This window comes from Aquarana catesbeiana, linkage group LG13 (genome assembly GCF_042186555.1).
Source record: "Aquarana catesbeiana isolate 2022-GZ linkage group LG13, ASM4218655v1, whole genome shotgun sequence".
In the NCBI taxonomy this organism is placed as follows: domain Eukaryota; kingdom Metazoa; phylum Chordata; class Amphibia; order Anura; family Ranidae; genus Aquarana; species Aquarana catesbeiana.
Genome location: NC_133336.1, coordinates 66559874 through 66573299, shown reverse-complemented (window position 1 = coordinate 66573299; position 13426 = coordinate 66559874). Strand labels below are relative to the sequence as shown.

Here is a 13426-nt window from a genome sequence, read left to right as displayed (position 1 = left end):
TCCTCAGAACAAGAGGTGAGGTGAAATCTTCTAATGGGGACATCGGACATCCAATGGGGACATCGGTCCTGGGGGCAACTAAGAGAGGAAAACCCCTCAATTTGGGAGACTTTCCCTTACTTCTGGTTGTGTCTCGGAGACAGGAAGTGATGGAATTTTCCCCAATGATACACTGACAGCACAAAACTCTTACTACTATTGTGCATTATGCCATGTGCATACATCGGGGTGCCATTCCAACTGAATGGCTCTGTATCACACATGTGAGGAAAAGGCTTGCCAATAGACAAGATGACTCCTCTGGATGGACTTCTGTGCACAGGCTAAAACATGTTCCCTTTAGTGCTCGTAAGAATTGGGCACTGGCTAATGCATATGCACATGCAAATACTCGTGTGATTACACACGTGCCCTCTCGCATTCTCATGCGCGCTGGCGCTCATGTGCACCTGTGACAGATCTTGGAGCCGAATGGGCTATTTAAGCTCAGCCAGTGCTCAGGATCAGTGCTGCTTTGTCTTCAGCCTCCTATGTATCCTGTGTCCCTGTGATTCTGTATCCTGATTCCAGTTGTTGACTGGCTTGTCTTGACCACTCTCTGAACTCCGCCTGTATTCATATTCTTAGATGCTGTTTATGTCATGATCTTGGTGCGTGTTTCATAGCAGAATTACTTCAGCACCAATTATTTTTTTCTTGAGAAGCTGACTACTCATGATGTATGAGAAGACTCTATTAGATTGTGGCAGTTATATTGACAGATAAGCTAGCTTTACCGTAATTGCGTTACTGAAAATTGACTAGTCATTGTAATCATTTTGAGCATGTTTGCTTTTAACAGCATTGATGCATAGCTGTGCACAAGGGTATTATATCTCTTTTGAAGCTGATTCCAATAATGACAGTAAACACAAGACAAAATAATTAAAAACATGACTCAAATTAATGCAAACTTATTAGATAACAACTTGGTTTGGCAAAATATTAAAGTGTTAATAAACCCAGTATTATGAAAATAGTTCATCTGCCCCCCTACAGTGCCCGCAGCTTATAAATCTTCTTTTTAACATTAAAATACTGCCACTATATACCTTTTTGGCTGATCTGTATACCATAGTCACATGATAAACTGTAGGGTTTTCCCGAGTGCTGAGTGTTCAGGTAGGAGGAGATTTCCACTACAGCCTGTGTCCTCATGCTGTTATGGGAGGCAGATCATCCATCAATCAAGATGTAACATCCCACCTACTGTGTTCTTTTTTAGTTACTGGGCATGGAGGAGGAGGGAGGGACCGAGCTGTCATCTAGGATCTGTATACATACCCAAATGTGTGATTTCAATATCATGTGACCTGGCTAGCTCTGATCAACAAGGAAATGTTCTCTCCAGCAATAGAAACCAAACTGAGCATGTACATTACCCTCACTGTGTCTTATCTTGCCCTGCCAAGAGAGACCCCGCAGGAGGGGGAGGATCTGTCCATAAAGGACCAATGAGCCTTTTTACACAATACAGAGGATTAACCCCTTAAGTTCCACAGTGAGTATAACAAGCATGCTATTCTGCACATACAGACAGGTTTTACTGTTGTGGGTTTAGTAACACTTTAATATACAATACAGATATCTATGGTGCAGGCATCAATTTCTGATTAATGTGTGTTAGGGTTGAGTCCTCTCTTTTTGAATTAAATGAAGACTAACTTTTATCCAATGGTTAATCCCTGCTGACCTTTAGTCATTTTTGAATCAATCGCCACTCTTTTTTCAGATCTACTATCGTTTGGTTTGTCTCTTAGGCAGCCCATAGATGATTCAATTTTCTTTTCCTTCCACCATGGGTAGAAAGAAATAAAATCTCTCAATTCCCCCATCAACACAGTCAGTGCTGATGGGGGAATGCCCCCTGCAGTGCTATTATGTTCTGCAGGTGAAGGGGACATGGACACAAGGATTACTGCTAGCATTGCGGCATTAACCGCATGCCAAACATCCTACAGGCTGGTTGTACCCAAGTCAATCAATGGATTGGCATAGGTATAATCAGCCTGCTCAGACAAGGATTAAAATTTGCCGAATTTTGATTCATGTATGGCCTGCTTTAAGTTGCCCAAAGATGATTGAAACTTCAATCTACATATGGCCATTCCTGCTAGACAGAAGACGATCTAATGATTAACTTCTGTCGAACGGGACTATTGGATGATTCTTTGGTAATCAGTGTCTGCAGTCAATCGGCTGAAGCTGCTGATTGGTGTATTCTGACCACAGAGAAGTCCTACTGTCAGAATACAATAGCACAGTGAGGAAGATTTGTTGGCTTTTTCCAACCAGCCCTCTGGCTGATCAAAAAAATAAAAGCGGCTTCTATGGCCAGCCTTACTGTCAGATTATGCACACATTTTGCTGCTACCGAAACAATACAGCAAAAGACTTATGCCAGCCACAGACGGAGTGAATTCCTTTCCTGCAACCCACAGGTTGCAAGAAAAAAAATCACTCGATTCCCCCATCAACACTGAATCCCTCCCACAGAGCCATTGGGGGGCGGAGGAAACCATCCACATCGGCTTCCCCCGCTAGCAATAATCAGATGTAAAATCGGACAGGCTGGTTGTACCCAAGTTGATCGATCGATCAATTAGGGTACATTCAGCCTGCCCATACATGGTTTGAATCTTGGTCGGTTCCTGCTGAACCAGTCTTGATTCGAACCGTCTATGGCTAGCTTTTTTTTTTAATAAAAAAAAAAGGTTTTTATTGTATCAAAAAGCAAAAGTTACATTCAATACAAGTATGCATATATGCTTGCCATTTATAGGAGATAGATACCGTATTTATCGGCGTATAACACGCACTTTTTTCCCCTTAAAATCAGGGGAAAATCGTGGGTGCGTGTTATACGCCGATCCCCGCTAATTGTGATCTATCGGATCGATCGCCGCCGACATTTACATAGCGTGTAGTTTTAAATATGGCGCCGCGGAGTTTGGAGGCACTCAGCGGAGCTGAACAAGCACCGCCGAGAACACAGTGACTGGGTGGAGCCGAGATACACATAGACGAGGGTTCTCGGCTCTTCTCGGCACCGTTCACAGTCACGCCCAGTCCCGCCATTGGACCTGTGTTATGTCCATCATAGGGACTGGGTGTGACTGTGAGCGGCAACGAGAAGAGCCGAGAACACTCGGCTATGTGTATCTCGGCTCTGCCCAGTCACTGTGATCTCAGCGGCGCTCGTTCAGCTCCTCCAAGTCCCTCCGAACTCCGCGGTGCCATATTTAAAACTACACGCTTTGTGTATGTCGGCGGCGATCTGTCCAAGCATGTAATGGACACTGGGGACAAGGCTGCACTGACCACTGGTGCAAGGCTGCACTGGGGCAATGCTGCACTGACAAGGCTGCACTGGGGCAAAGCTGCACTGACAATTCTGCACTGGGGCAAAGCTGCACTGACAAGGCTGCAATGGACACTGAGGCAAGGCTGCACTGACACTGAAAAGGCTGCACTGACACTGAAAAGGCTGCAATGACACTGACAAGGCTGCAGATGGACACGATAAGGCTGCATTGATGGGCATTTAAATGTACGTTTTTTTTCCTTAAACTTTACTCCTAAAAGTTTTTTTCCTTAAAATTCCCTCCTAAACTTGGGGTGCGTGTTATACGCCGGTGCGTGTTATACGCCAATAAATGCAGTATTCATACTTTTACAGAGAATTGTGTACTTTCTTTATAATGCAACTTCTATAAATGCCTTTTCAGCTTCAATACACCTTTGTATATAAACTACAATAAAACAAAGGAAACAAACAAAACTTTAATGTATAACTTTTCAACCATTAAAAGCAATTTTACCTTTTCCCCAATACATGACTTTTTTAGGTATGTGCCTTTTATCACTAAAATCTTTGGTCTGTTGTGTCTTCCCGTCCAGTGTGCCATTTTGGTTTGCATCAGTAATCTACATTCTCCACTTCTTTGAACTGTCAGCATTGTAGCAGTCTATTAAGGACTAGTTGTGGAGGAGCTACTTCTGGGGCACCTAGCCAACATTGCCATATTCAACCATTTGTGGTGATTTCCTATGGTAATAGGCATTTTCTTCCCTTATAGGAATATTATTAACCTCCTGGATCCACTGTTTACTCGTCGGAATTCTATTCGACAACCAATATCTCGCAATGAGCTTTCGTGCTAAATAAAGCAGTCTGATAAGAGCTATGTGTATTGGAGGTGAGTATAATTCCTCCTCCAAGCATCCCAACAAGCACACCAGTGGATCTACAGTCAGCTGAACCTGATAAATTACATTGATAATTGTTATAACCTTGTTCCAATACCTTACAAGTTTGGGACATTTCCACAGCATATGTATAAGGTCTCCTTGATGTATCTGACACTTAGGGCATATGGGCGTGTCTCTACTTCCCCAGTGATGCCGTTGTACTAGGGTTCTATATACCCTATGCAAAATGAACAGGTGCTATAGTCTCTGTGCTGCTGACACCGACACAAGAGGTCCTGCATTTAGTATTTGCTCCCATTGTTCCCTGTCAATGGTACCAATGTCTCCTTTCCACCTCTCCCTACAGGGCAAGAGGTCGGGTGCTTGTATATGTATCAGCAGCTGAGAATAGAGTCTGGAGATAATACCCCTCTTCTCCGTTTCCTCATAAACAGATTCCAGAAAGGTCGAATCTACCAAACGCAGGGACGAGCAATTGCTCTGAGATCGGACTGCGTGACTTAATTGTATATTTTGGTAGTGAAAATTGCCCAGTAATGGAAATTCCTCTTTTAATTTATTATAGGATTTCAGGCCTAGATCATCAAAAATTTGATGTAGATATTTCACCCCTGCCACTTCCCACCGCGTGTGACCACCGAGTCTTGCCAGTTCTGTGTAAAACCTATTTCGCCAGATTGGTGTGCTAGGGAGAAAACCATTTATTCCTAGTCTTCGTTTGATGCTACTCCAGAGTTTTTTAATTAGACATACCGTGGGGCACTGGGTGGGGGGGGGGCCTCAGGGAAGCCCATTTCCATAAGTCACACAGCTGGATATCTCGTTGTGGGATTAATAAGTAAGGGTTTAGAGGGGTCTGATGCATCAGATTTGTTCCAGCCCGTAAAGTGTTGTAACTGTGCAGCAAAGAAGTATGTCTGCGCATGGGGCACAGCCATTCCTCCCTGGTCCCTAGGATACTGTAGGGTAGTTAATTTTATTCTGGCTACTTTCTTCTTCCAAATTAAAGATCTAAGTTGTGAGTCTTTATACGTTGGAACCAGTAGTTTGGTATCCAGATTGGTGCATTATGTAGTATATATAGTAATTGTGGGGCCCATATCATCTTTATTAAGTTAGCTCTTCCTGTGACAGACAATGGCAACCAACACCAGGTAGCACATTTAGTTTTACATTTCTGAAGTAATGGTTTTAGGTTATGAGCGATATAATCTTTGGGGTTTTTTGTCATGATTATTCCTAAATATCTAAAGGACGTGACCACTTGTATCCTAGACACACTCTCCGGCAATGCCGATGGTAGATCATCCAGCGGGAGGAGCACCGATTTATGCCAATTGATGGCAAAACCGGAAAGTTCACCAAACCAGTCGATGATCTGCATAGCAGCTATCAGGGAGCCAGCTGTGTCTCCCAAGTACAGCAGGGCATCATCAGCATATAGAGATAATTTATCTTCCCTTTGACCTCTATAAAAGCCCACAATATCAGATGATGCTCTAATCCTGGCTGCCAATGGTTCAAGTGCAAGGGCAAAGAGCAGGGGTGACAATGGACACCCCTGTCTAGTACCCCGGAAAAGTTTAAAGGCCTCTGATAGTGATTCATTTATTCTAATTCTTGCTGATGGTGCAGCATATAGGAGCTTGATCCAGGATATAAATCCTTCTCCCAGTCCGAATTTAGTCAGCACTGCCCATAGATAGTTCCACTCCACGCTGTTGGCAGCGTTGAGCGAAAGGACCGCTCTATTACCCGGGTTATCAATCGGTAGTTGAATATTCAGGAAAAGTCTCCTGATGTTCAGAGCCATGGATCGTGCCGGGATGAATCCATATTGATCTACATGGACCAACCTAGAGATAATCTTCACCAATCTCGTCGCCAATACTCGCGCCAAAAGCTTGACATCCGAGTTTAGCAACGAGATGGGTCTGTATGAATCTGGATGTTGATGGTCTTTGCCTGGTTTAGAAAGCACCACCACCACTGCTTCACCCATGGACTCTGGGAGACGGCCATTATTGAACGAGTCATTTAATGTTTCTAGAAGGCTTGGCAGTAGTGTTTCACTATATCTTTTATAGACTTCTATCGGTAACCCATCTGGGGCCTTACTGTTCGCCATTTGGGACACAGCCAGAGAAAGTTCTTCCAGTGTGAGTGGGGCATTTAGCATTTCCACTTCTTGATTTGTGGCTCCAGGTATGGGACACTGATCCAAAAATTGAGAGAGTGCCTCCTCAGTAGGGTTTACTTTTGATGTGTAAACATCTTTAAAAAAATCAGTGAACACTGATGCGATCTGGGTCTGTTCAATGACTGTGTCTCCAAGTGGGGTTGTTATGGATTCTATGTGTGTGTTTCCCTGCTGAGCTCTAGCTATAACCGCCAAAAGGTGGCCTGTATTTTCCCCCTTCATTAAAATAATTTTGTTTGATAAAAAACCTCTTATTTTCTGCTGCATTAAGAGTAACCTGTTGGTACATTGCCTGGGCCTCTAACCAGCTACGTTCAGTGTCTGCTGATGGGTTCTGTATATATTGGGCTCCTGTCTCACTAGTTTTATTCACAATAGTAGTCTCCCATTCTTTGGTTTTAGTTTTAATGGCAGAGATCTGCTTTACTATAAGTCCCTGCATATGGGCCTTTAGTGCATCCCAAACAACCACGGGGTTGGCTGTACCTTGGTTAGTCTGCATAAAGTGTTTAATTGCCTCAGGAATGGGATCCTGGGTTGGAAATAACTCAAACCAAAAGGGATTAACCTTCCAGAGCCTATTCTGTTTTTGCAGGGAGAAATCTATTCCTAGGATAAGAGGGGAGTGGTCCGATATGTTCCTGGGGACATAGATTACAGAATCAGTCCTGCCTTGTGCGGTTACATTGCCCAGACATATATCAATACGTAATAAACAGTGCTGTGTAGCAGAATAACACGAGTAATGCCCCGTACAAACGGTCGGACTTTGTTCGGACATTCCGACAACAAAATCCTAGGATTTTTTCCGACGGATGTTGGCTCAAACTTGTCTTGCATACACACGGTCACACAAAGTTGTCGGAAAATCCGATCGTTCTAAACGCGGTGACGTAAAACACGTACATCGGACTATAAACGGGGCAGTGGCCAATAGCTTTCATCTCTTTATTTATTCTGAGCATGCGTGGCACTTTGTCCGTCGGATTTGTGTACACACGATCGGAATTTCCGACAACGGATTTTGTTGTCGGAAAATTTTATATCCTGCTCTCAAACTTTGTGTGTCGGAAAATCCGATGGAAAATGTGTGATGGAGCCTACACACGGTCGGAATTTCCGACAACATGGTCCTATCACACATTTTCCGTCGGAAAATCCGACCGTGTGTACGGGGCATAACTCCGTACCCCTGGATTTTTCTCCCTCCACTTATCCTTCAGTCCCAGTTCAATCATTAGTTTGGCATAAGGTGTAGGGTTATTCAAAGTTATATCACCTCTAGAGTGGGGCGAGAATCTATCTAGTTTTTTGTCCAGCACATTGTTAAAATCTCCCATTACCCATAGTGGAATATTAGATTGGTGGGCCATAAATTGAGCTAGTTTGTTCAAGCTGTCAGGGGCGAATGGTGGAGGGATATACACATTAGCAAGTATGCAGGAACTATGGTCAGCTTTAAAGTCAGAAACTTATGTGGATTTAACAAGTGAAAATTAGGAGAATATGTGTGGTCTATGAAGGGGGTAGATATGTTTGTGATGGGGGTGAGGATATTTTGTGGGGGCTCTGTGGTTGTGAAGGATTTACATAAAGGGGCACCAGATGGTGACTTTTGTTAACTAAATGCCACTGAGAGGCTAGAAAGAGAGAGACCTATAGTATTTGGTCGAGAGAGCGTAGAGAGTAGATAATGAACCTGAAATTGTTATATCAAACAACGGTATGGGGTGCAAAGTTAGGAGTTAAAAGTCCCAGGAGTAGTGTCTCTGTGGCATGAGGGAAGAGTAGAGAATTGTAGACATATTCAAATGTATGTGATCGAGAGGGTTTTTTTTCTGTAGATATGTGTTGAGATAAGGAAAGGGAGTCTGTAAATAATTTTAAGTCTTGATAAGTTGAAAATAATAAAAAGAGAATAATTAAAAAAAAAAAAAAATCTAATGTGTACCCAAACCCAAGATTATGGTGGCTGCATTCATTTTCTTTTCCTCATCCTGCCAGTACCACACTTCCTGTCCCGAGGTGACAACCCTCCCTTGCTGTACTGTATCTACTAAGGAACAGTGTTATCACTCTAGGACAGGACGTATCTACATTGTAAATCGCTGCGTAAACTGTTGGCGCTATATAAATTGTGTATAATAATAAAAATAATTAGGACTACAGAACTACTTCCCCTATCATCATCTCCATAACAGATAGGGATTGAGGTGTATTGTGGTTCACAGAAGTAATCTAGACAAATGTTAAGATAGAAGTTTGAAATAACACTTCAGAGTGCACAAGATACAGGACAGAAATGGATTTCTGACGGGATCGACAGGTATTTGTTTGCACTTACCGAACAGATACATACAAAGTTATATTAAACTGATGCTCTACAGATGAAATTAAGGCAAATAAGAGGAGTTCTTTGTTAGGATTTCATACACGTTAAAGCTGAACCTCAGGTGAAGTGTAAAAAACTCAGATAAAATGAATATATATGGGAGCTGTTCTACCTGCCATAGGATTTATATTTGTGCCCAACCCATCTTGAAAATGACATAATTCAGCCACACATTACAATCAAGCTAGTGATGTGACCTTTCTGTACTGCAGTAATGCCTAATATGCAGGATGAGAATATCGAACAAATGATTGTCCTTTTTTTTTTTTTTGCATGCTAGTCTCATATTGAAAACCAACAGATTACTCAGGCCGGGTTCTCACCTATGTGAATTAGATGTCCGTTTTTCCCGCATCTAATTCGCATAGCAGGAGAATGTGACTGGCTCCCTATTGAGCCGGTTCGCATATCTCCCTTGCGGCTGCGGGGCGCACTGCACAGAAACGTCTGTGCGTCTTTGGCTCCGTTTCAGGGCCGAATTGAGGCAAAGATTCTCCCCTGATTCGTCCCTGAAACGGAGAACAGGGATGAACAAGCGTTGCTGTGCGATCCGCAGCCGGTTTAGGTGTGAACCGAGCCTAAAGTTACGAAAATTTTAGTAAGATAGAATACAACTTTGGAATTGATGTAATGTATTGTATTGTATACTTTTGTTTCCGTTTGGTCACACAATTTTTTTTTTTCGTACACATACTATACTAATTACACTAAAATCATTTGTTCTGTTATTGTACAAGAAACATTTTCTTGCTTGTTCCTTGGGATATTTTCACATGAAGTGCCGTGGTCGGCTCTTAAAAGCTGTGTGCTAAATAGATTATCGGAACAATCGATCCAAATGCATTTTGATTTTTTCATTCGATATTCTCTTTGTGTGTACAGGCCTTTAGAGCCTGCAATTCACATCTGAACCACACTGCAGTGCTCAGAAAACGCACAGGACTCTTTTTAAATCTGCAGCGAATTCGCACTGCCGCTGCGCCACAGATATGTGAACTGGTTTCATAGAAAGCCGGTTTGGTTCACATGTCATGCGAATCAGATGCGGTTCAAAACGCATCTAATTTGCACATATGTGAATGAAGCCTTATGCACTAAAACCTGGTCACCTGCCTGCCTCCATCCTGTACATCAGAGGTAGGCAACCTGAGGCCCTCCAGCTGTTGTGGAACTACATTTCCCATGAGGCATTGCAAGGCTGGAAGTTACAATTACTCCCAGAGGCATGATGGGACTTGTAGTTCTGCAACAGCTGGATGGCCCCAGGTTGCCTACCCCTGCTGTACATGGACAATGCAGGAGCAAGAGAAGGCTGCGGAGAGAGCTGCTTACTTTACATAAAGTCAGCATGGTCTCCCCACCTAAGAGGTTCCAGCTCAATACACAGCCAGGGAAACAGATATCAATAGGAATGGGGCTGGAAAGTATGTAGCCTCTTATATTAACTCCAGTCTAAGTGACCTTCAGCACTCAAAGGATGGATGTACTTATAAAATGGGGACCCCTCTGAAACTTCCACTGCACCACCGGGACCCTAGGAGGTCTAATGTTCTAGGCTGGTATCTTAGGCCTCATGCACACTGGACGTTTTTGGACGTTTTTTACAGCAGCTGTTTTTGGCAGTAGACGTTTTTTTCTACACTACATCATGTTATCCTATGTGTCCATGCATACATAGGCTGTTATCAGCAGTTTTGGGCAGTAAAGTTTTTGAGCAGTAAAAGAACCCCCAAAACTAGTGGGTTCTGAGAGACGTTTTTCAGCTGTAAAAACGCTCTAACGCTGATAAATGCTGATAAACGTAGATAAACGCTCAAAAACGTCGCTCACCAGCGGTTTTTAACGTTTTTGATCCATTAAAAAAATAATTTTTTTTCTTCAAAAGAAAAAAAAAAAAACACTAAAAATTGCTAACGCTAAAAAACGCTATTGCAAAAACATTGAAAAAAGCTGAAAAAAAAGTTGAAAAACTCACTGCAAAGCTACTGCCATTTTTATAATCTTATTTTAACGTCCAGTGTGCATGAGGCCTATAGGAGGGAGGCAGATAAAAAAAAATAGAAGCATTTGTTCTATATTATTACAGAAACAGTGACAATTTTTCAGGACCATGGACAGTACTCGACTAAGGGGTTATCCTAGTTACTATACTGAATTTTTCATGACATTGCAGCAATCTGCAGCATCATCAGAAGTTTAAAAACTGCTGGACCTCATCTTCAGGCAAACAGCAATTCACTGCAATGCTTAACCATGTGTGATATTTGGGTTTACTGGCTTTTAGTAAGACAAGGCCATAAAATAGCAGAACTTTATCAACACATCAGCACTCTCAAAGCTAAATTCAGCCTTACCTGCAAGCCTACACAGTAGTACAGCCTCCTCTCCTGTGTTTCGTCAGATATGGCGACCCATCAGATTTTGTAACGGAAGTGACGTTCCGTCGCCGCCATCTTACTCATCCAGTAAGGATACAGTGAGAAGGCGGCAAGCAGACATCTTGTTACACCCACCGGAGTCTTGCTTTTTCACACTTTTTTTTAACAGTAAACTCAGCTTATACAGTGGAACCTCGGATTACGAGCATAATCCGTTCCAGGAGTATGCTTGTAATCCAAAGTACTCGCATATCACAGCGAGTTTTCCCATTGAAGTCAATGGAAATGAAAATAATTAGTTCCGCATTGACTTCAATGGGTCGCAATACCTCATGCGGCCAGAGGCGGGGGGCGCCGGAGAGCCTCGGAAACGGCCGAAAAGGCCCGAGAACGCTTCAGCTGACCTCGGCAAACCTCGGAAAGACTCCGTTCATGCCGACGACCGGCGCTGTTCGGCTCCGGTGCCCCCCACCTCAGGCCAAAAGCGGTACTGCACACTGCTTTTGGCCTGAATCCTGCTCATTTTATGAGACAACACTCGCAAACCGAGTTAGGATTTTTAGAAATACAGTGCTCGTTTTGCAAAACGCTCATTAACCGCGTTACTCGCAAACCGAGGTTCCACTGTAAAGTGAAATTCAGTATTTTCAAATCTCTCAGACTGTTTTGATGTTGATTTTTCAAAGCAGCGGTGTTCTGTCAGATTAGCAAACCTGTGAGATCAGCAGGCTTGCCGCTGCTTTGAAAATTCAGCATCTAAACAGTCTGACGGATTTTGAAATATTGTATTTCACTATATAAGCTGAGTTTACTGTTAAAAATAAGTGTGAAATGCATGACTCTGGTGGGTGTAACAAGATGTCCGCATGCCGCTTTCTCACTGTATCTTTACTGTGGACAAGTGCGGGGTGTAGCAAGATGGCGTTGATGGAACGTCACTTCACCGGCACTGAAATAGTTTTCTCTAATTTCACTGCACATTGTGAGCTTTGCACCACATGCAGCAAGTTGGCTTAGGGACCACCTCAATTCCTTGCTGATGTATATCAAGCAACATCTAGCTTGTTCCTCCTCAGACTGACTGTCACTGGCCCGTGTCTTTCATTTCTTGGTTTTCTTTCAATCATGGAGGTTCAACATCACATATGAGCATTACCTAAGGCAGGCTAAAAGCAAAGGCAGCCTATCTAGGAAATCACACTCCTTCAGACGGATATCCACCCATTAAGATATTTTGAGATCTGCATAACTCATCCCAAGAGCCAGCCCACTGCTTGCATCAGGGTTGAGGGCTCTTGCAAGGAGTATTGAGGCATTATACTGTGATGGGAAGTATGTACAGCCCCCTGCTAGGCCCTCCCACCAGACATTACCTACCTGCATTGCATAAAGCAATACAGGGACCCAGTGATAATGTGTTTGGGTTTAAAATATGGCATTAAATAAAAAATGATTTTTTTTTAAATTTCATTAGCATGTTGATGAGGGGATAGAGGAAGAACTAGATAAAGCAAAATACAGTATATGCAGACTAAATCCGGCCACAGACAGAGCGATTTTCTTTCCTGCAACCATGCTTTGCAGGAAAGAAATCACTCAATTTCCCCATCAACACAGTCAGTGTCAATGGGGGAACCCCTCCTGTGGAGCCATTGTGTTCTCCAGGCGAGGGGGAGCCATCTCCACCAGGAGAACACAGCGATTACAGCTAACGGCTATTATATTCGCTAGCAATAATTACATGTAAAATCTGACAGGCTGGTTGCATCCAAGTTGATTGATCGATAAACTTGGGCACATTCAGCCTCCCCATACATCGGTTCCTGCTGAACCAGCCATCTATGGTTGGCTTTAACTACATACTGTATTTATTGGCGTATAACACTCACTTTTTCAACATGAAAATTGGGTGCAAATAGTGTGTGCGTGTTATACGCCAATTTTAGCTGCCTCGGATGGGACAGGGAGGGGGGCGGGACGAGCACCATCAAACTACATACAGTGAGAATCGCCTGTTTACTTGGCGGCCTCTGTAATAGAAAGTCCCGTCTCCTGGGCCGCCATTGGACCACTGTTCTGTCTATCATAGGAGAGTCTCACTGTATGTAATCTGTTGGCGCTCGTCTCGCCCCCCCTCCCTGTCCCCTCTAGGCTGCAGATGGGCATCGATCAGGCTGCATTGATGGCAATGGTGAGGCTGCTGCA

At 43.3% G+C, this 13426-nt stretch overlaps 1 protein-coding gene across 2 annotated transcripts in view; it reads right to left on the bottom strand.

Annotated features, from left to right (window-relative positions):
* Nucleotides 1-13426, bottom strand: part of RTN1 (reticulon 1) — a 295768-nt gene that overhangs the window by 147323 nt on the left and 135019 nt on the right. The gene's annotated exons all lie outside the window — the stretch shown is intronic.